Below are 21,713 nucleotides of genomic sequence, written 5' to 3'. Positions count from 1 at the left end.
ATATAAATGTGTTGCTAGATTACTGAAATACAGGATACTGTATAGGAACATACCTTCATTTTTCGGATTTAATTTCAGAGATGCTTCACTTATGATATTGTACCTTGTTGTCCTAGGAAAGATTATTCCAAAAATGAGATGATTAGGATTCTCATATCATACGAAAAGTTATTATCATAAAAGCTAAAAATCAGTAGATATTGAATGGGTGTACGGACTTTTTGGTAACAGTTACAGAGTTGCCACGCTTCCTAAATCGTGCCTAATTGTTATTGGAATTATCATGAAATGTTTGAAATCGATAGGACAATACTAACATGTCTACATTAAAGAGAAGAATTTAAATTTGTATGTCTATAATTAATATCTAATGTAGAAGGAAAGCCAAAAAGGAATCTATTAATCTTGGCGCTAGAGCTGGGACATTTTATTATGTTTTTCTTACTATTTATCACGAGACTAGTTCATTAGGCTCCAAGTTTTCATTAATAATACAATAACAGTTACATGCAGGATGATTTTAAAATATTTTTCACTTTTATGCATTTAATTATGGTTTTTCAGTTGTGACACTCTATAAGTGTTTATGTTCGTTTGTTCTACAGTTTCTGGGGTTCACAAGAATATTTTTATGCTTGTTCTCTTATATATTGGTGATTTTGTTTCTTGACCAATAAATATATTTCATCATTGAGAAAGTAATAAAAATATGAAAAGTTATAATGGTCCAGCCATCAACATTTGTCACTATTTATCTTCAAGCTAGTTCATCAAATATTAACAACAATTGTTTTTGTTGGTAATTATGTTTGATAAACTACTTCACACCTTATTAATTGTTATTTCATAAGCTGCTCTTGGAGTTAAGTCGTCTGTCCGTCCGTCAGTCCATAAAACTATGGGGGGAAATGTAATTTTCTCAGCTCCTATTCAAAATAGACAGCTGAAATTTTTAGGGATTGAATAAGGTCACATTCTACATATTTTAACCAAGTTTCATCAAGATTTGCCTATTAATAGGTAATTTTGTTTGGTAAACTATGTCACATTCTATTACTTGTTATTTCTAAAGCTACTCTTTGAGTTAAGTTGTGGCAATCGTTCTTCTCCTAGTGGGAAGCTTTTTATGGTGCCTATAAAAAAGACGTCATATTGGCCAACATCAATTAAAATATATACTGGCGGCGCCAGTCATTGGTAATTTGGTATGTGTATTGGCCTATCACTAGTCATTTGAATTGTATGACGTCATTTTTTATAGGCTTTATAAAGTGCTCTCATAACTGGCAAACATTGTTGAAGCTAATTGCGCAGCCACAGTTAATCTAAAACTCATAAAACAATTATAAAAGGTAGATGCAAAAGACATAAAAAAATAAAAATAAAAACTTTTTTATTGTGCGCAGAAAGATGTCTATAATCTTGTATCTAATTTTCTTGCGTACCAATGGAACTGCTATGTGTTTTGTGATTATTTATCTCTTTTATGTACACAAAAGCAAATCATTTCGATAGAAAAATGGATAACGATAAAAGTTTACCTCACTGGTTTTAACAACAAACGTTTTTCCAGTATCGCTTCAGAACCTATTAATCTCCGGTGGATTAGAACCGGTTCTCAGCCATACTGAAAAATTATGTATAGCATCGTATTATTTCCAGTTTTCTACGAATATTAAAATGTTTAATCATAAGATTAAAATCAGTTTTTAGCTGGCGCCTTCGGTATATCGATAAAAATAAACTGGTTTTACTCATATGATTGTACATTTTTATATCCATGGAAAGCTGTTTATGATACAGCGATAAATAACTAATAAAAGTGAGGCTTTTCTAAAATTAGAGCCTATACGTAACGAATAACTATTATCGTAAATTTAGGCATGATTTAATTGTACTATCGATTTCAAACATTGCATGATTATTCCTGAAACTGTTGAGTAAGTCTTAACAACAACAAGTTACATTGTAAGTATGTCCTCAAAGTATCCTGTATATACATAATATATACACATGTTTTTTTTATACCTTTAAATAAATATTTTGCTTATTAAGTTTACAAACTCTACAAACTTTAATGTTCGTTTGTTCTAATGTCTGATTTTTCAGGTTGTTACTATTCTTGTTTTTATATATAATATGCGACTGCTGGTTTTTAAATTAGTTTTATTTAAAGAACTCAATTGATGACTTTGCAAATATAATTTCTATTTTACATTTTTAAAGCAATAAAAGTAAAATATGGAACATAGATTAAACTTCAAAATATTACAACTTTATTTTGTAAATAAAAAGAACTTTTTTATAGAATTATTAAAAAAACAAGGATGACAGCATCCATAAAAGCGAAGCTCTAAAACAGTATCACAGACGATTATCAACTCTTGTAGATTGTCAGAACTGAATATAAAAAATATAAGTTTGGACAAAATTGTACGTAAATTTGTAGCAAAACTTCTTAAATACAAAGTTCTGTTTAAGGACATACTAAAATTTTTAGGACTTGATTATAAAGATGCTTCGCTTATAATATTGTACCTTATTGTAACAGGAATCAGTATACCAAAAAACAGATAAATCAGATGATTATATCACATAAAAATAAAAAAGTTTAAAAATCAACATGTTTAAAATGGACGTACGGACATTATAATAACGATTATAAAGTTGCTATGCTTATACCTAACAACTAACAGGAAGCATCGTGCAAAGTTTGAAATCAATAGGACAATTCTAACATGCCTAAATTAACGAAAAGAGCTATCCGTTATGTACGAACGTACGTACCGACCCTAATTATCGAAAAGCTTCGCTTTTAAAAATTTTCGTCCATAAAACATTTTATTGCTTATGGAAATGATTGTCCTTCTTATTACCTACTTTATTTGTTAAAAATATTAACTTTAGTAAAGAAGGTGTATGGGGTTTAATATACACCCCTCTGTCAAAATAAAGGGAGGTTAGACAACACCCACTAAACCTCGCTTACACCCCCGTTAAGAAGGGTATGATACACCTAGAGCGGTGTATCCAATCCCCTGTCTGCTGTCTGTATTTCATTGGATCTGTGCACGCCACTGCTTGAATCTATGAATTATATAATAAGGGTAGGTCCGTCAGTCTGTCAGTAACGGTTAGCTCTTTTTTGTGTACCTGTTTGTTTATTTCTTTCATTTAGACATGTTTTAATTGTCCTATCGATTTAAAACTTTGCATGGTGATTCCTATAACAGTTTGGTACAATTTAGAAAGCGTAACAACTCTATGATCTTTAAAAAAAGTCCGTAAGTCTATTTAAAACATGTTGATTTTAAACATTTTAACAACATTTTTTAACTGATGTAATTATCATATTCATCTGATTATTATACAGATTATAATACAACACTGTACAGTACAATGTTATAAGCAAAGTATCTCTATAATCAAGTTAAAAAATGTGAGTATGTCCTAAACAGTATACTGTATTTAAGAATTTTTGCAACAAATCTACGTTTAATTTTGTTTAGACTTATACATTTATATCATGTTTATTTTCCACTTTTAACACTAACAAATGTCAATGTTCGTTTGTCCTTCTGCTTCAGAGCTTCTCTTTTATTGATGTTGTTATCCTTGTTCAATTTTCCAATTTGTATACAATTTTAGAAATCATATTTGATATTTTTAATTAAATTTACCTACAAATAGATAAATTGTATAAATTTTACTGCAAATTCATATTATGAACATGTTATATAGTAAGGGTAACTAACTATCCTTTACTAAAATTCTTTACTCTATCTTTCATAGTTGCTAAAAGAAAAAATTGTCATACGAACAGTCATCCGTAGCCAAAAGAATTTAATTTTAAAATCTTCGGGGACGTCCCTCTCTCCCTGATATAATGCTATGCCTTAATTGATTGTATGTAACCCTCACAATTTTTTTTGTACAATCCCAATTGTTCAGACGTTTTGCAATCACCCTAATTATAGAAAAGCCCTGTTGTAAAATCTAGAAAAATTATAAAATAATCTAGAGAAAGGACTAACTGTAACAAGGATGACAACATAGGACAAACGGACATTAACAATTGTATAGTGTCAGAACTGAATAATCAGAATATAAATGTATAAGAGTCAAAGCAAAATTGTGAGTAAATTTGTTGAAAAACTTCTTGATACAGGATATGGACATACTTATATTTTTAGGACTTAATTATACAGTTGCTTTGCTTGTGATAATGTACTTTGATGTACCAGGAATCAGTATACCAAAAATCAGAACCATCGGATAATCAGATTACATAAAAATTTGTTGTTAAAAAAGTAAAAAAATCGACATGTTTAAAACGAACGTACGGAAATTCTAGTAATGATTATAAAGTTGCTACGTTTCTAAATTATACTTTACTACCACAGGAATCACCATGCAAAGTTTGAAATTGATAGGACAATTCTAACATGCCTAAATTAACGAAAATAGCTATCTGTCACGGACGGATGGACGTACGGACCGACCCTAATTATGGAAAGGCTTCGCTTTTAAAAAGTTTTAAAAAAGAGGGGAAGATGGAAAAGTTTGTAGGTGTACATTTTACAAGCGAAGCTTCTCTGTAGATGATTTGTGTTTTCAGTAGACTTCGGAACCTATAAATATCTTCTGGATCAGAACCGGTTTTCAGCCCTAATAAAAAATTATACATAGAATCGTATTACAGACAATTTCCCATAATATTAAAATAAAAATCATAAAATTAATACTAGTCTTGTTAAACGGGGCAACGGTCCCTCGAGGCTATCAAAACTGGTTTTAATCTTATAATTTTCATTTTAATATCCGCGGAAAGCTATGTATGATACGATGCGATAAATAACTATTAGAAAAATTGTCTGCATGTCTGTCTAATTCTTTATGTTGTTATGCATTTATTCTCCAATCCATTTATTTTTAAACCATTCCAGGGCCTATGTGAAGCTTAATTGAAATTGAAAACTAAGTAATCCACTTGTTAGCTAGATCTTAACGGACAGACAATTAACGTTATTACTTTGTTTAATACTAGCGACTGGGCCCCTAACATCTATGGCTCTGTAATCGAAGGGGTATGGAGAAGAAGAAATAGCCTAAAACCATCTCAAAGCTTTAATTTAAAAATAAAATAGCCTAAAACCATCTCAAAGCTTTAATTTAAAAATAAAATAGCCTAAAACAATCCCGGGACTTATGTGTAGGCTACCCTAAAATAAAAAACCTAATTAGTTCATTTGTTATCGAAATCTTAAGATTAATAAAAAAGACTTACTTCTTTTATACATAAAAGGATGATACATTAAGCTTACTTTTTGTTTTCTACTGTTTTAATTAAAGGCTTCGCTATCTATTGTCTCCAGTCGTTCTTGTTTTGTGTATATTATGTGTGTGTGTTTGTGTGTATGTGTATGTATGTATGTGTGTGTGTATGTGTCATATTTTAGTGACACCTGTGAGTTAACTTTCAGTCAGAAAACTCATTAATTTTTACCCTATGTTCTTAGCCCAGGGTTTAAACAAAGAAAATTTATGGTTTTCCTTTTTTTGTAGCAATTGTATTCTCTAGTAATCTTGTCTATTTCTGAATTGGTTAAAAAGTTGAAACCTTTGCAAGGGAGGGAGGGGACATTGGGCTGTTTATTACACTTGTCCCCAATTTTTTTTATCATTAAGCTTCTTATTCGTTGGCTTAAAAACTTTGGGGACTTTTATTAAATTTTGATTAGTTATTTCATTGAGTTAAGTGTGCATACGTTTCAACCACTATTTGTGATCTACAGAAGTGGTGATTTTGTGTATCGTCATTTGGGATGTACTTCAATTTACCATTTATTGTCTTATCCCTTAAGATTCATGATATTTGATTAGTCCGAAATTATTATATCCAATCTCCCTTACGATAGGGACTCCAAGATAGGAAAATGGACGATTGATCAATCTTTCCCTTGAAATTGATATGTATTTTTTGTTTGGTGGTAAATACTTGGAGAATGTAAGAGTTGTAGAATAATTTTAAAGCCAATTTAGCCTCTCTCTCCCTTCCCGAAACTCATCAGAGAACTAAAATATAAACAAGGATGACAACATTCATAAAACGAAGCTCTGAAACGATATGACAGACAAACATTAACTTTTGTCGAGTGTCAGAACTGAATATACATAATATAAAAATATAAGGTTTGACAAAATTATACGTAAGTTTGTTGCAAAATTTCTTAAATACAGAATTCTGTTTAAGGACATACTGACATTTTAATACTTGATTATAGAGATGCTTCGCTTATAATATTGTACCTTATTGTAATAGGAATTAGTAATAAAAAAATCAGATTAATCGGATGATTTTACCACATAAAAAATTGTTATTAAAAAGTAAAAAAATCAACATGTTTAAAATGGACGTACGGACATTCTGGTAACGATTATTCTAAATCGTACCTAACTACTACAGGAATCAACCATGCAAAGTTTGAAATCGATAGGACAATTCTAACATGCCTAAATTAACGAATAAAAGCTAACTATCTCGGACGGACGGACGGACCGACCCTAATTTTAGAAAAGCTTCGCTTTTAAAAATGGATTTAACAGATAGAGATATGCTAGATCAGCCAATAGGAGAATATTTAAGGTACATTACTGACATGTCATTGGTTAAAATTGTGTAAAGATGTAATTTTTTCATTTCGTTCGCATCATGAGTCAGCTATAAATAGTCGCATTTCTTAAGATAAAGCTTTTTCCTAGTATAAAGTGAAGCACATGACAAAACCCATAATAAAATAAAAGGAAAAAGTTAGCTTTCTTGAAATATTCCTCTAAAATTTCGTCAAGTTATAAATCAAAATGCAAAAAATAAACAAAGGTGTATTTCTGCTATGGAATCCAGAGAGAGGGGACAATATGCTGTTATTTACATTGAATTTTGATTGGTTGGTTTATTAACATAAGTGTTCAAACGTTTCAACCAATAATTTTTATCTACATAAGTTTTTTTTGTGCATCATCATTGGGTATGTACTTCAATTTATAGGCAAATGTCTCATCCCTTTAGATCCCTGTATGGAATTCTTTTTAAGTTTTGGGGTGAGATAGACCATCTAGATATATTATGTCTATTTATAAAAGTTTGATTAGCTTTTGCCTTGGTTTAGTTTCCTCATTATTCTGAATCAAGGAGGGAGGGGACATTGGACTGTTTATTACACTAGTCCCTAAAGTCTTATGATAACATTTTTTAATCATGGGCTTAACAACCTTTTTGGGACTTTTTATTGAATTTTGGTTGGTTGGTTCATTTAGTTGAGTTTCTAAACAATTCAGCCACTCTGATTGAATTCTATAAAAGGGGTAATTTTGTTTATCATCATTCATGTGGTACATGAATTTTTCGACCATTGTCTTATGATCTTATCCCTTTAGATCCTTGATTCGAGATGCTCAAGGTTTCTCTTATAATTATAAATTGTAAAAATATATATTTAGTATCGCGGCTTCTCTATAGTATATGTTTGTACGTTCGTACTTATCCTAATATAAAAGTAACAGAATCTCTGTCTGATTGTGTGTCTGTACCGAAGGATCTCGCTAACTGCAGAACAGATTTGGTTCTCCTTTACAATGTTGCTTTTCATAGGCCCTAGGATGGAAATAGAAAAATTATCCCCCCACCCCCAAATTTTTTTTGAATTCTTTTTCCTTTTGAAACTTAAATTAAAAATGGCGGGTGGTCAATTCCCCACCCCCCTCCTAAAATTTTGTTTCACGTTTACTTCTTTAGACTAAAATAAAAAATTGGGAAGGGGGTAGAATTTGACCCCAGTTCACCTCATGTGCTCTTAAAAACCTTCATGGCATAGATGTCCAAGGGGGGGGGGGTAATGGGGTGATTTGATTACCCCCCCCAAAATATTGGATTTTCAATTTTTACCCCCCCCCAAAATAAAAAAATGCCTCTATGAAATAAAGATTACCTTCCCCAAAATTTTTATTTTCAAAATTTTACCCCCCCCCCCCCCCAAATAAAAAAGCTTGGACGTGCCTGCTTCATGGACATAACCGATGGTAGAAGTAAAGTAAAACTCTACACCATTTGGGAATAGTCCCATTCGTGGCAACGCCCCTTAAGGGGCGATTCGTCGTATTTTTTAAAAATAGCTTTTTATGGCTATTTTAGGTTAGGTTAGTTATATTGGGTAAGGTGATTGCCCCACAGGGTTAGGCAATTGGCCCCGCAGTTGGAGCCCCTGCAGTAGCTAGAAATAGAAGAAAAGCTACTGTGAAAAATTCAAAGAATCGCCCCTTAAGGTGCGTTGCCAAGAAAGGGACTATACCCCAACATTTGACCTCCTCACCCCAGCCCTACTTTTGAACGCCCTTGCGAGAGTGACAGATCTAATTCTAGCTGTAATCAAGTAAGAAGAAAGTTTGGAGTGCGTGACACAAATATTATACAAATACCAGGGAGGGAGGGCACATTAAATTTACAAATTGTTCTTGTATCCAAAGTTTTTGAATGTACTATCTTTTTGGTTGCCTAAAAAACTTTGGGTACCATTACTAAATATTAATTGGTCCAAACTTATCAACAAATATTCTATAGAAGTGTATTTAGTTTGTTTTAATTGGGGATGGGTTATAACTATTTATTTTTCATTGTCTTATCCCTAGTTCCCTGACAAATACTTTTATGACAAACAGACAAATGTGCAAAATTTGGTTATGTGGAAATTCTATTCCTTAGTTTACTTTGTTCGTCAGTACTGTCACGTTCCAGGGATCTACAGGGATAAGACAATGGCCAATAAATTTATGTAAGACTCTAATGATGATACACAATATTAGCCCTTCTGTAGATTAAAATTGGTGGTTGAAACGTTTGAATACTCAAATTAATGAATCAACCAATCAAAATTCACTTAAGTCCCCAAAGTTGTTAAGCAAACGAATAAGAAAACTTTATTATAAGACTTTAGGGACGATTCAATATACATTGTCCCAAGATTTTGGACATACATATACATTATACATCTATAATTTTTTCTAAACCATACAAATTTTACCCCAAGAGGCACCCATAAAATTATGTGATGGGGAATTACCCCACAGATTTTTAATTGTACAGTTTTTTTAACACATTGAATTATAAAATATCAACCTCCAAAATCCAAAATAGTTATAAACCGTCCCAGAACCTAACTTTCAAGTGAATTTGTATTGCGAATGAATGTGTAACTCGTTTCTTTTACTAAAATATATTTTTAAAAATTAATTAATAAAGTAAACTAATAGAGGGGTGAGGGGTACCCATCTGTGAATCCTGTGCCGACTTTCAATTGGGCCTTTAGATATCAGCCTATAGCGTTAGAAATGTTAACACAGCCAAGTTGCTACAAAAGAGCATGAATCAATATACTAGCACCCGAAAAATGTCTTACACCACTGGAACCAGGTCATACATCTATGAATGTTAACAATATTGTTATATCTTAGTAATTAGTTTAGAATACTAACTTTCAAGTAAAAGTATATGTATATGTGTAACTCGTTTCTTTTACAAGAATATTATTTTCAATAATTAAATAATAAAGTAAAATAATAGAGGGATTAGGGGTACCCATCCGTAGACCCTGTGTCTACTTTCAATTGGGTCTTTAAATATCAGCCAATAGCGTTGGAAATATTAACACAGCTAAGTTGCTACAAAAGAGCATAAAGTAATATACTAGTTGACGAAAAATGTCTCCCACCACTGGAACCAGTTTATACATTTATGAATGTTAACATTATTGTTATATCTTAGTAATTAGTTTAGAATACTAAAGTAAAAGTATATGTATGTGTAACTCGTTTCTTTTACAAAAATATCATTTTCATAATTAAATCATGGATGAAAACATCTATAAGTAGCGAAGCACATACAAATTAAAAGACTTTAGTAAGAGCAATGAAGTCGAACCCTTGTATGAGCAGGGTGTAAAGGTAAAGGACATTGGCCGATTAATTGATGTACATTCCAAACGATGATACACAAAATTTTCCAATCTGAAGATTACAATAGGTTGTTGAAACATTTGGATAGTCAACTCAATGAAACAACTAATCAAAATCACCAAAGTTGTAAGTCCAACGAATAAGAAAACGCATTTATAAAACTTTGGGGACTAGTGTAATAAATAGTTCAGTGGCTCATATCTCTCTGTGTATAAGGTGAATAAGTTTTAGAAAAATGTGTGCTTTGGCACGTGCAACTTAAAACAGCTAAATACATCAAATCTATATTATAAACGAATAGACGGATAGACAAAGTGAGTTATATAGTAGCAGTGCAGTGTAAGAAAAAATCACGTAAAATATACAATTACAAAATTTACAAAAAGGAAAAATATATAACTTTTGTATAATAAATACCAAAAAATATGAAAAATACTGATATCTTAGAATGAATAAATGATAATGTTATATATTTGTTTTTTTTTAGTACAGCAGCTACTCTTTATATTACTTTGTCGGTGGGCATTAATTATTTTTTGTACGCTTTTTGGCCAATATTTCAAACACTTTAGTACTAGGGATCTTAAGGGATAAGACAAAAATTATTACATCCTTAATGACGATTAACAAAATTACCCTTTCAGTAAGTTACAATTTTTGTTTGGACACTTTTATTTTAATTAGAACTAACCAATCCCAAAAGTACCCCGAAACATCGGATACCAGTTTAATTTGCGAAGAAACCAGTTTATTTCTGCAAAACCTTTCTTTATATCTTGTGAACAGCTGTGTTATTTACTGGAAACTTGTTCTTGTTGTAGTGTACATGGATATATAGATATTGAATATAAAGGTGAAAACTATCAGAAGTAGGGACATGTTGATCTAAAAATTAACAGCATCCCATATTGAAACAGTTGTATTCCATAGATAAAATGTTGAAGTTGTGTTTCTATAAATCCTATTCTAAAAAGTAAAGTTTTTTTTCTGTAGAGAAGGATCTTGCTAACCGCTGAACCGATACAGTGAAGCTTCTTATTGGCCCTGAGACGGTTTTAGGCTATTTTTTTCTAATAATAAGTCTTGGTATGCTTTTAGGAAATTTTCTGCCCTTCAATATCCCTTTAAATATAGATCTTCTAAATGCTATAAACTAGTAGGGTTTTTGTCTGAAGCTAGAGATCTTGTAAATTGCCAGTCTAAATTATTTGTAGCTTTCAGGGAATCTTTATAAATATCTTGGGGTGGTTTTAGACTATTTTCCTGACCTGCCCGCCCTCCTTTAGAGGCTAGAAGCGAAGTAACTTTTATTATTTAAATAAATCACTATCTTAACCCTATTTCATAAATTAGGAAACCATTATTTTTTTTCTAGAATAATTGTCCCTGTTAAAAAAAACCTATTGGAGCGGTGAATCAATTATTCCAGGATCATAAAATAAACATAAATATGAAAACCATACATAAACACAACCAGGGGCGTACCCAGGAGAGGGGGTGATTAAAATTAGTGGTTTTTACAAATAATAAATTGACAAGGTGTACTTACCTAACATAACATATTCATAACTATTTTTTTCACTAAAATTTTATATCAGCTGTATTTTTTAGATAGGAGCTAAATTAATCAAAATTTCGGGATTAGTCGTATTTTTAAATGACTTTTTATAGGTTATTTTAGGTTAGGTTAGGTTATATTGGGTTAGGTGATTGCCCCACAGGGTTAGGCAATTGCCCCCGCAGGGCTAGAAATAGGATAAAAGCTACTGTGAAAAATACGAAGAATCGCCCCATAATGTGCGATTTTACGAAATGGACAATACCCAAAATACCTTTCATTGCCTTACCGACAGTCCGAAATATTATAAAAATAATCAAATTGGTCGAATGAATCTTCATCAAAACTGTAAGCGTCTATCTAAAATAGGGATAGAGAAAATAACATTAATATTTAAAAAATTAGGGCGGACAGATAGATTCCAACAAAAAATACCAATATTCCTACTCCTGTAACCAATTTCAATATTCTATTAACCCTAGATAGACGGGGATATATGTGTAAATATTCTATTAAACCTAGATAGGCGGGGATATGTGTAAAAAATGCATATTAATTATAATGATAACTCTTGATGGAGGGGCATAACAAAATTATGTATTAATAATATATACGTTTAATAGTTTAGAAATATATTAATAATAGCATGCAAATTATTATTTTATTTTACACTAGGGTTAATGGTTTGCATTAGCGAACCTACTCAAGAATCTACTTTGTCTGTCCGTCCGTCCGTAACTGTAAGGCGGTAGCTATTGTGGATACACTTATTAAAGAGTATCTAGTAAATAATTTAATTGTCATGCTATAAAATATAAATATAATTTTTACTTTAAAACCCTTATTATCAAAAGGTTTCGGTTGACAAAGGAAAAAGTTAATGAATCCTGTAATGCTTAAAAAGCGTAGCAATTTTATAATTGGTACTATAAAGTTCGTACGTACATTTAAAACGTGATGATCTTTAACTTTGGACAACAATTTTTTAGATGATATAATTAGCCTATTCATCTGCATTTTAGAATATGATTCCTAGTACAATATTTCAAGCAAATCATCTCAAAAATTGTAAGTATGTCCTAATTAGTATCCTGTATTTACGCAATTTTGCAGGAACTCTATATACAATTTAAATTCTTACAAATTAAGATGCTGCTCATTAAGTCCTGACACTCTGCAAGTGTTAATGTCTGTTTGTTATACCGTATGATTGTAAAGGTTTGCTTTGATGGATGTTGTACAATGGGCTGTTTATTACACTAGTCTCCAAAGTTTTATAATAACGTTTCTCATTCGTTGGCTTAACAACTTTGGGGACTTAAGTGAATTTTAATTGGTTAGTTTATGAAGTTTAGTTTAGTGTATAATCGTTTCAACCACTAATTTTAATTTACAGAATGGGCAATTTTGTGTATCATCATTGGGGATGTAAATATTTTGCGAATTCGCCATCTATTCGCCATTTATTCGCAAAAATTGGCGAACAATTCATTGGGTAAGATGAAAGGCATACTGTCATAATTTTTAACCAAGTTATACTAAAGACACAATACGGTAGTTTGACATTAATTTATCAACCATTGTTTTATCCCTTTAGATCCCTGAATGCAATAAGCTTATTGCAATAAAAAAAGGGAAACCAAGAGAAAACTTTGCTTTAATACAATTACTTTTTTTTGTTGTCAAAACTGAGTTCTTTAGATTTTATAAAGCAGATAGATGGATGTATGTATGTGCGATTATAATAATTTCATTTCAAGCATACCATTGGATCCGGGCAGGTTCTAATCTATTCTTTGTAAATTACTGCCGTTACCATAAAGGCATTTGATTAATTTTATATTGTTTAAATGTTATTTTAAAAGCAAAACTTTTCTACATTTATAGATTAAACTTTACTTGGTGATTCCTATAACAGTTAGGTAATATTTATAAATAGTAGCAATTCCACAATCATTACCAGCAGATCCGTATGTCCTGTTTCAGATTTTTAAAAAAAATCTGATATTATCATTCTCCTTTACTTTATTTTTGGAATATGGATTCCTGAGACCATAAGGTAGAATATCATAAGCGGTTCAATTCTTTAAAAAATGTAAGTTTGTCCATATGAAGCATCAAATTATCTGAGTTTCAATTTATGTAATAAAAGCGGCTACGCTCCTAAAGGCCTGTAAACCTACAGCTCAGGAAACTCTCTCAATTGTATTATCTGTATAGTAAAAACAAGGAATTAAACACAGGAAGAGTCTCAAAGTTTGGAAGAAATATTTTAGGGAACAGTATGAAAAATATACCAGACAAAGATTTAGTGTTTAAAGGAAATTTTTAGGGTGGTGGGGCAATTCTTTTTGATGGTACTCTTTCCTCAAATAGTTATAAACCTTCCAGGGATCTATGAAAAAATACTCTGTAACGGAGAATCGAATCGGTTAACTGGATCCTTTGGTACAAACTGACACACACACAGACAGAGATCCTGTTACTTTAAAATAATGAGGGGAAAGAAAAATTATTTCTGGTGCTGATTTCTCCTCGGAGGATAGAAGTACCCTACCTCCAATTAAACATATACTGGACCTTTTAGAAGCTTCATTGTAAAGGAGATCCATGTAGATTACATGTTACACAAAGATATACAAACACAAAAACGAGCATCCTGTCACTTTTATCTCAGGATTAATATTCTTTTATATGACTTGTCTCTATTCTAAAAGGAAATCCAGAGAAGTTTTTGCGAGTTTTTATTTTTATAATGTTTGATTAAATTGATAGGTTATCATTATTTTGCTAAGAAAATATAACAATTGTTGATGATTTCTTACAAAGTACCTGTCGAGCACTGGAACACCCACCTTTATTTTAAACTAGTTCGTATATTTCCTACTTTTGCCTGCGTTTTCCGAACCCAGTTAAACCCATTAATAAATTTATAATAACCTATCCTAACTTGACATAAAGTAATAAAAATCAATCAAAACAAAACCATCCTGCCTTATTTCAAATTTTGCTTAATATTTAGGAGTGGGGAAGATTTAGTGCTTAACATGGCACTTTAAAGGAATACTTCCAATTGGGTGGGCATTCTTTTGACAGGGGAGGTTCTCTTGGGAGTTTTGAGGTCATCTCTCTCAAAATAGTTATAAACCTTCCCTGGACCTAAACGTAGTGAAGCTATAAAAGAGAAGCATATCGGTATAGCTGTTATATAGATCTTAAGGAACACGCAGACAGACATCAGAAGGCCATTGTATTACTTTAATAAAATAAATGTAATCCTAACTTATTACTGAAATTACTAATTATGCGTTAAACACTATTCAAAAGTCAAACTGCTTATAAATATCAATATTAATATTGGTTCAGGAATAGTTCAATGAATGAAAATACCTAATCTTTTATTATTTGTAAATTTGAAAAGTTGCCAATCTTTTTTTAAATTTCATGTTAGAAATGTTCTTTTGATTTTAAACTTTACAAGAGGGTTCCTATAACAGTTAGGTACGATTTGGAAAGCGTAACAACTATATAATTATTACCAGAAAGTCCGTACGCCCCAACAATTTTTTATCTATATAATCTATTCATAAACATATAAGTATGTACTGAAACAGTATCCTGTATAAACTTACTTAAAATTTTGTTTAGTGTTATACATGAATATTCTGCGTTTTCAGTTCTGACACTTTGTAAGTGTTAATGTTTGTTTGTCCTACCGTTTCAAAACTTCGATTTTATGGATGTTGTCATCTTTGTAAATTATAAGAAGCAAAAGGTACATTTTCAAGTGATGCATTCAGAAAATTACTAAAACAAGTTTGCTCTAAAGCTTTTTCCTATAGAGATCAAATCTAATTAGTTGGTATCTTCATAGAGACAGAAAGAATTATTCTTGAAAACCAATATTTTCCTATGATTTTATAATTCGAATCTTAAATATCTTTAAAGTAAAGAAACTTGTACATATACATGCTGGAATTAAGGTTACCGTTAGTAAGGACTAAAAATTGAATTAAATTAAACCATATAAAGCACAACGAACATGACAATTATGCTATTTTGTTAAAAAGACACATTTAAAAGTTGCTAATGCAAAGAGATTTTAATAAAATTGAAATTTAATTAGATTATATGACTTATATCTTAAATGTTACTATTGAATATAAAATTAAAAAGTATAAAATATTTTTTCATGGCTTTATGTCAATTTTTTTTTGTCTGAAAACAAATTTCTATTCCTAGTTAGTGGCCTCGTTGAGATTAAAAGCTGATCAAAAGCTGGTGGTCAATACAAATTTACAAAATCATTCACAATTAAAAGGACTCTCTTTGTATAATCTTTCAATTTATAATTTCATAAAAAAAAATTTTTAGACGTTTTTTTATATGAAATTGATAGCAGAGTATCTTTTCAGGAATCTAAAGGGATAAGACGATGGCCGATAACTTGATGTAGATCCAAAATAATGATAAACAAAATTACCCTTTCTGTATATTACAATAAGTGGTTGAAACGTTTGGAAACTGATCAAAATTCACTAAAGTTCCCAATGATGTTAAGACAACGAATAAGAAAAATTATCATTAAATTTGGGGACTAGTGTAATAATTCGAAATGTCCCATCTGTCTGTCTGTATGAAAGAAACGTGACTTTCTCAGCTGCTATTCAAGATGGACAGCTGGAATATATAAATAAGATTCCCTATACAAGTGAGCATCCAGTATATCATGTAAGTATATTCGGGAATAGTCCCTTTCGTAATATCGCCCCACAAGTGGCGATTCGTCGTATTTTTAAAATGGCTTTTTATAGGTTATTTTAGGTTAGGTTAGGTTATATTTTGGTTAGGTGATTGCCCCTCAGGGTTAGAGCCCCCCGCAGGGGCTAGATATAGGGGAAAGGCTACTGTGAAAAACACGAAGAATCACCCCATAAGGTGCGATGTTACGAAAGGGACTATACCCGTATATTCATATAAGGTTTTATGTGCATGATGATACTAAAATGTTATGGTTACTAAACATCTGCTCCATGATTCACTTTGTTCGTTTGTTAATGATTTCTTTTGCTTCGCTATGTATATAATGGATGATCGAATCTTGGCCCGAAACAGCGTCATAACTAAAGATGTTAAAAACAGTCCATACTGCTGCTATGTCAGGTGCGCGATATTGATAGTTAGAGTGGGGTAATGCCCTGGCTAAAAATAGGCGCAATTACCATGCACAGTTAGGACTTCTGAGACAAAGGTCGTGCAATCAAAGAGTTGGTTGTCAGGTGGGTGTTATTTAACTTAATATCCCAGTGTTTGGACGGAAAAAGAGAGATTTGGCTCCCCTTAGCTATCCTGGGTTGTTGGACCTGACGTAAAACTGTTATTCACAGTAGCCTCGCCCTTATGTGGTAGATTCTACTTTGATAAACTAATTTTGAAAATTATGTAGTTTCCTGTTATAGACTATTCAGAAAACAAAATGAATAATGAATAAACCAGACAAATGTTAAATCAAACAGGAAAATTTAATATAGTACTCATAATTAGATTAGCAAATTTACTACTTAAGCTTTTAATTACATAATAATAATAATGGCTATAACTAAAGTTATAAATAAGGTAAATGGAGAAAGTTGCTCAAAAAAAAAGACATGTGACGTACAAAAAATGAGTGATTTTCCATTTCTTATTTAGGGGGTCTCTTTCCCACTTCTCCTCTCGTCTCCCTCATTTTAATAACATCACATTGAGCTACTTTCTCTTTACTAAATAAGAAATCCTGCCAAAAATCACATTGTTATCAAGCAAACATGAGCATGCAGTTATAGTGTCATTATATGTTCGATATCATGTCAACCATGGCTACTTTTAAAGATATAAGCCCATATTATCCTGATGTGACGTCATACATTTCGGGAAAGGAAAGAAGAACCCCATTTCTCCCAAATTTGAAGAGATTTTTCCCCCTTCCCTTCTGCTATCCCGAAATTTATGACCTCACAACAGGACAATATTAGCTTTGTCCTTTCAAAAACTCATAAAGTCGACATAAACTCCAGAAATTGCATATCGAAATTTTAAAATTCTAAACATAAACCATTTTTAGCTAAGAAATTTATGCCTAATTGTTATAAGAATCAATAAAAATCAAGTGAATACAATATCATATAAAGAGTGATGATGTTTTCTAAATTGTATATAATTGCCTCAGGAATCATCATACTAAGTTTAAAATAGAAACCACAATTCAAATATTTCTGAATAAACTGATATAAATTTAATAAATCAGATCTATCCGTTACAGATGTACGGGCGCTACCTATTCTACATGTAAAAAAGCTTCGTCTTGAATAACTCTTAAAACGTTATTGTCCTTGTTAAATTTTGAGTTAATAAACACAATCATTTAGTAAATTATTCTCTTAACAACCAGGGATAGTGGGCTAGGACAATGGACAATTAATTAAATTGTAGAGTTCAACTCATTAGTATCAAAAACTATAATTATTTTTAAAAATTATGACAATTCAGCGAGGGCAAACTTTCATGATTTGGATAAAAAAGTAAGGGATCAAAGAAAAAAATTTAACTTAAGGTTTTATACCGCTAGTTTTTTTTATTGATTAAGTTCAGAAGACTTCGTCTGCTAGGAGAATAAGTTTTTAACGGCATTCTTTGCACTAGTGCGAAAGTATTTAAATTTAGCCAAACTAAGAAAAGTTTGGTTGATTCTATGTAGTATCCAAAAGTCCAAGAATCTAAAGAATAAATTTTGGATCGATTGTTCCATGCCTATATTTCTGATTAATAACATATGAATAAGTGAATACTATATGAGAGTAGAATATACTAGATATTAATATGTCAGAAACACTGTACATACAATTACATGTACAAAACATCTTTCATTATATGTTGCTCTAATTTTAGCTAAAATTAATATAAATCAACTTACAAATACACTTGGGCTGCTATTAAGCCAATAAATTTCCATTGAAATTTAATATTTTATTTTAGGGTAAAGTTGGCGTATAACTTATTTTTTAATGTAACTGAAGGGGAGTGGGTAAGAAGGAGAGAATAAAAAGAAAGAGGATGTGGGAAAATTTTTACATAGAATTTTTTGTCAGAGTAACAGTCCGAATTCCCTGACAAACACAAAAAACAAGGATTAAAATGCTTGTACCAATATAAAATGAACAACTAGAGGAAATGTCCCTAGAAACCTCTATCCCCATGACCCTTAGTGTGTTCTAAAGGGATAAGACAACTGCCGATAAATTCATCTACAGCCCCAATGTCGATACAAGATTACAACAGGTGGTTGAAACGTTTAGACAATCAAATAAATAATCCAACTAATCAAATTCAATAATAGTCCCAAAAGGTGATAAGCCAACGAATAAGAAAACCTTATTTTAAAACTTTAGGACTAGTGTAATAACCAGCCCAATGTATCCTCCCTCCCGGGTTATATTACAAAGTCCATAGTCATATACAATAAAGAATAATTAATCTTACATATTACTTTTATTTGTCTATGTTGTCTGTCCCAGGGATCTAAAGAAACAAGACAATTTATGTACTTCCCCTATGATGATACACAAAATAACCTTACTGTATATTACAACAAGTGGTTGAAACGTTTGGACACTCAACTTAATGAACCAACCAATCAAAATTTATTAAACGACCCAAGCAAATAAAAAAATCGTTATAATAAAACTTTGGGGACTAGTGTAATAAACAGCCCAATATCCCCTCCCTCCCTGTGTCTGTCCTGTACTGTACAACCATATTGTCAACTTTGTATTGTTATCATAAGATTTATAATGGATATTTCAGAGAAGTATATGGACATACAATGTCATGCTAACAAGTTGATAGACATTTATAGAACAAGGATGACAACATTCATGAGTAGCAAAGCACAAAATTGATTTTTACAAACTAGACGGGCAAACCGACGGACAGAGTTGATACTATACTAAATGCTCATTGGTACAGGGGATCTTCACCAAAAAAATAAGACGTCTGTCTTGGATATCAGTCGAGAAATTGCATTTCAACTATAACGTTACAGACTGACAGAAAAACAAAATTAATTATAGAGTAGATTTTCTACTAACAAGGATAACAAAATCTATAATAGCGCAAATCCACAAATCAGATAGTATGCAACAAACGAATATTTGGAAAGAAGGTGTATCAACTTTTTTGCTTTTTATTTAAGATAGCTAGCCGGTCCTTTCAGTAAGTAGTAGATGTAAAATTTTTCATAGAATTCAGATATGCAATCGTTTTTTTTGTAGACCTCTTATTTTTTAAGTAATTCAAGTTTTTAAAAAAAATAATTAAGTCGGTTTTAAGGTACTAAAACGCAACAAAATAAAAGAAGAAAATGGCCAGTATGAACAAAAATAGTAAGATCTTTAATTTGACACCTTACTTTTAAAATTCTGTTGAGTAATTATTGAAAAAATCTATTTTTTTAACCTCGGTTTAATAAAAACTTTAGACCTAAATATTTTCTCAAACAGACATAAATAACATGGGTTCATATATACCTTTAGAATCAGAAAAATATTACGAATCTATTCTAAGCAAAATTGAAAAAGTTTTATAAAACTATAATAAAAAAAATAAGTTTAATTTAAGAATCATAATTTTCGGCTTTAAAGGGTTAGCTTGAACCAAACCTGAACCAAACCTAAACAAAAGACAATGCAATGTAGCAGATATTTTTTAAACACAAGAAACAATAATGTATTTTTAACTGCATTGTTTTGAAGTTTATAAACAGACTGATGCATATTTGTTCATAATTTTTCATTCTTTACATGTTCTTTAATATCACTATATTTATTGTAGTATCTATTGTATATATTGTATGAACGTTCTCCTTTTTTTCTGGCAATTCTATAGGTTAATTTTAGAGATTAAGCTTCCCGATTCGTCAATTTTTGCGATTTGTGATTGGCTAGTTTAGTAGTTACAATTCTTAAAATAACTTTTTTATTTTTTCTATTTTTATTACAATTTTTTAAAACTTTTTCAATTTTGCTTACAATGGATTCATATTATTTTTCTCATTCTAATGGTATATATGAACCCATATTTTTTATGTCTGTATGAGAAAATATTTAGGTTTAATGTTTTGATTAAACCGAGGTTAAAAAAATAGATTTTTTCAACAATTACTCAACAGAATTTTAAAAGTAAGGTGTCAAATTAAAGATCTTACTATTTTTGTTTATACTGGCTATTTTCTTCTTTTATTTTGTTGCGTTTTAGTACCTTAAAACCGACTTAATTATTTTTTTTAAAAACTTAAATTACTTAAAAAATAAGAGGTCTACAAAAAAACCGATTGCATATCTGAATTCTATAAAAAATTTTACATCTACTACTTACTGAAAGGACCGGCTAGCTATCTTAAATAAAAAGCAAAAAAGTTGATACAACTTCTTTTATAAATTTTAATCAGTGTTCGGGAGCCGCGTGCCATCAGCGAGTAAGCCTTAAATTTAAACCCGTTTGGATGCTTTGAATTTTTTTTTCAAACAGGGAAATTTAAATACTTGGATAATGTTTAGACTTCCAGCCTATTTTTTTTTAATTTTAAAATTTTTATATCACCAAGGCTTACATGTAGCTGACGCGAGCTGCCTAGCCCTGATTTTGATCATAAATAAACGGAATAATTTGAATAAATATTACTTTGAATTGTGCTAAAAATCAAACTTTTAGTATTTATAAGTTACACTTTAAAAATTGCAGGAATCCTTGTATAAGTTTTAAGATCAAAAAAATTCTAGTTTGCCCATTTTAGAATTAGATTTATCCGTTATTGACATAATGTGAAACATCTTCCCTTTAAAACAATAAATATTAATAAATTCATTTTTAATACCGATTAATGATCCTCTGGGTATGAACTGGTTCACAGCCATACTGAAAAATCATGTATAGTATTACAGACACTTTTCCATGAATATTAATATAAAATTTAAACCAGTTTTGTTAGCCCGGGCCTCCTTTCCATTAGGTTTAATAAAACAGATTTTAATCTTAGAATTTTTAATTTGAACGCAGAAAGCTGCCATTAATAACTATTTTTATATCTCAAATTCACTAAAGTAATTTTTTT

Source organism: Acartia tonsa, chromosome 7 (assembly GCF_053477335.1).
Source record: "Acartia tonsa isolate MP-2025a chromosome 7, ASM5347733v1, whole genome shotgun sequence".
In the NCBI taxonomy this organism is placed as follows: Eukaryota; Metazoa; Arthropoda; class Copepoda; order Calanoida; family Acartiidae; genus Acartia; species Acartia tonsa.
This window is presented reverse-complemented; position numbering follows the sequence as displayed.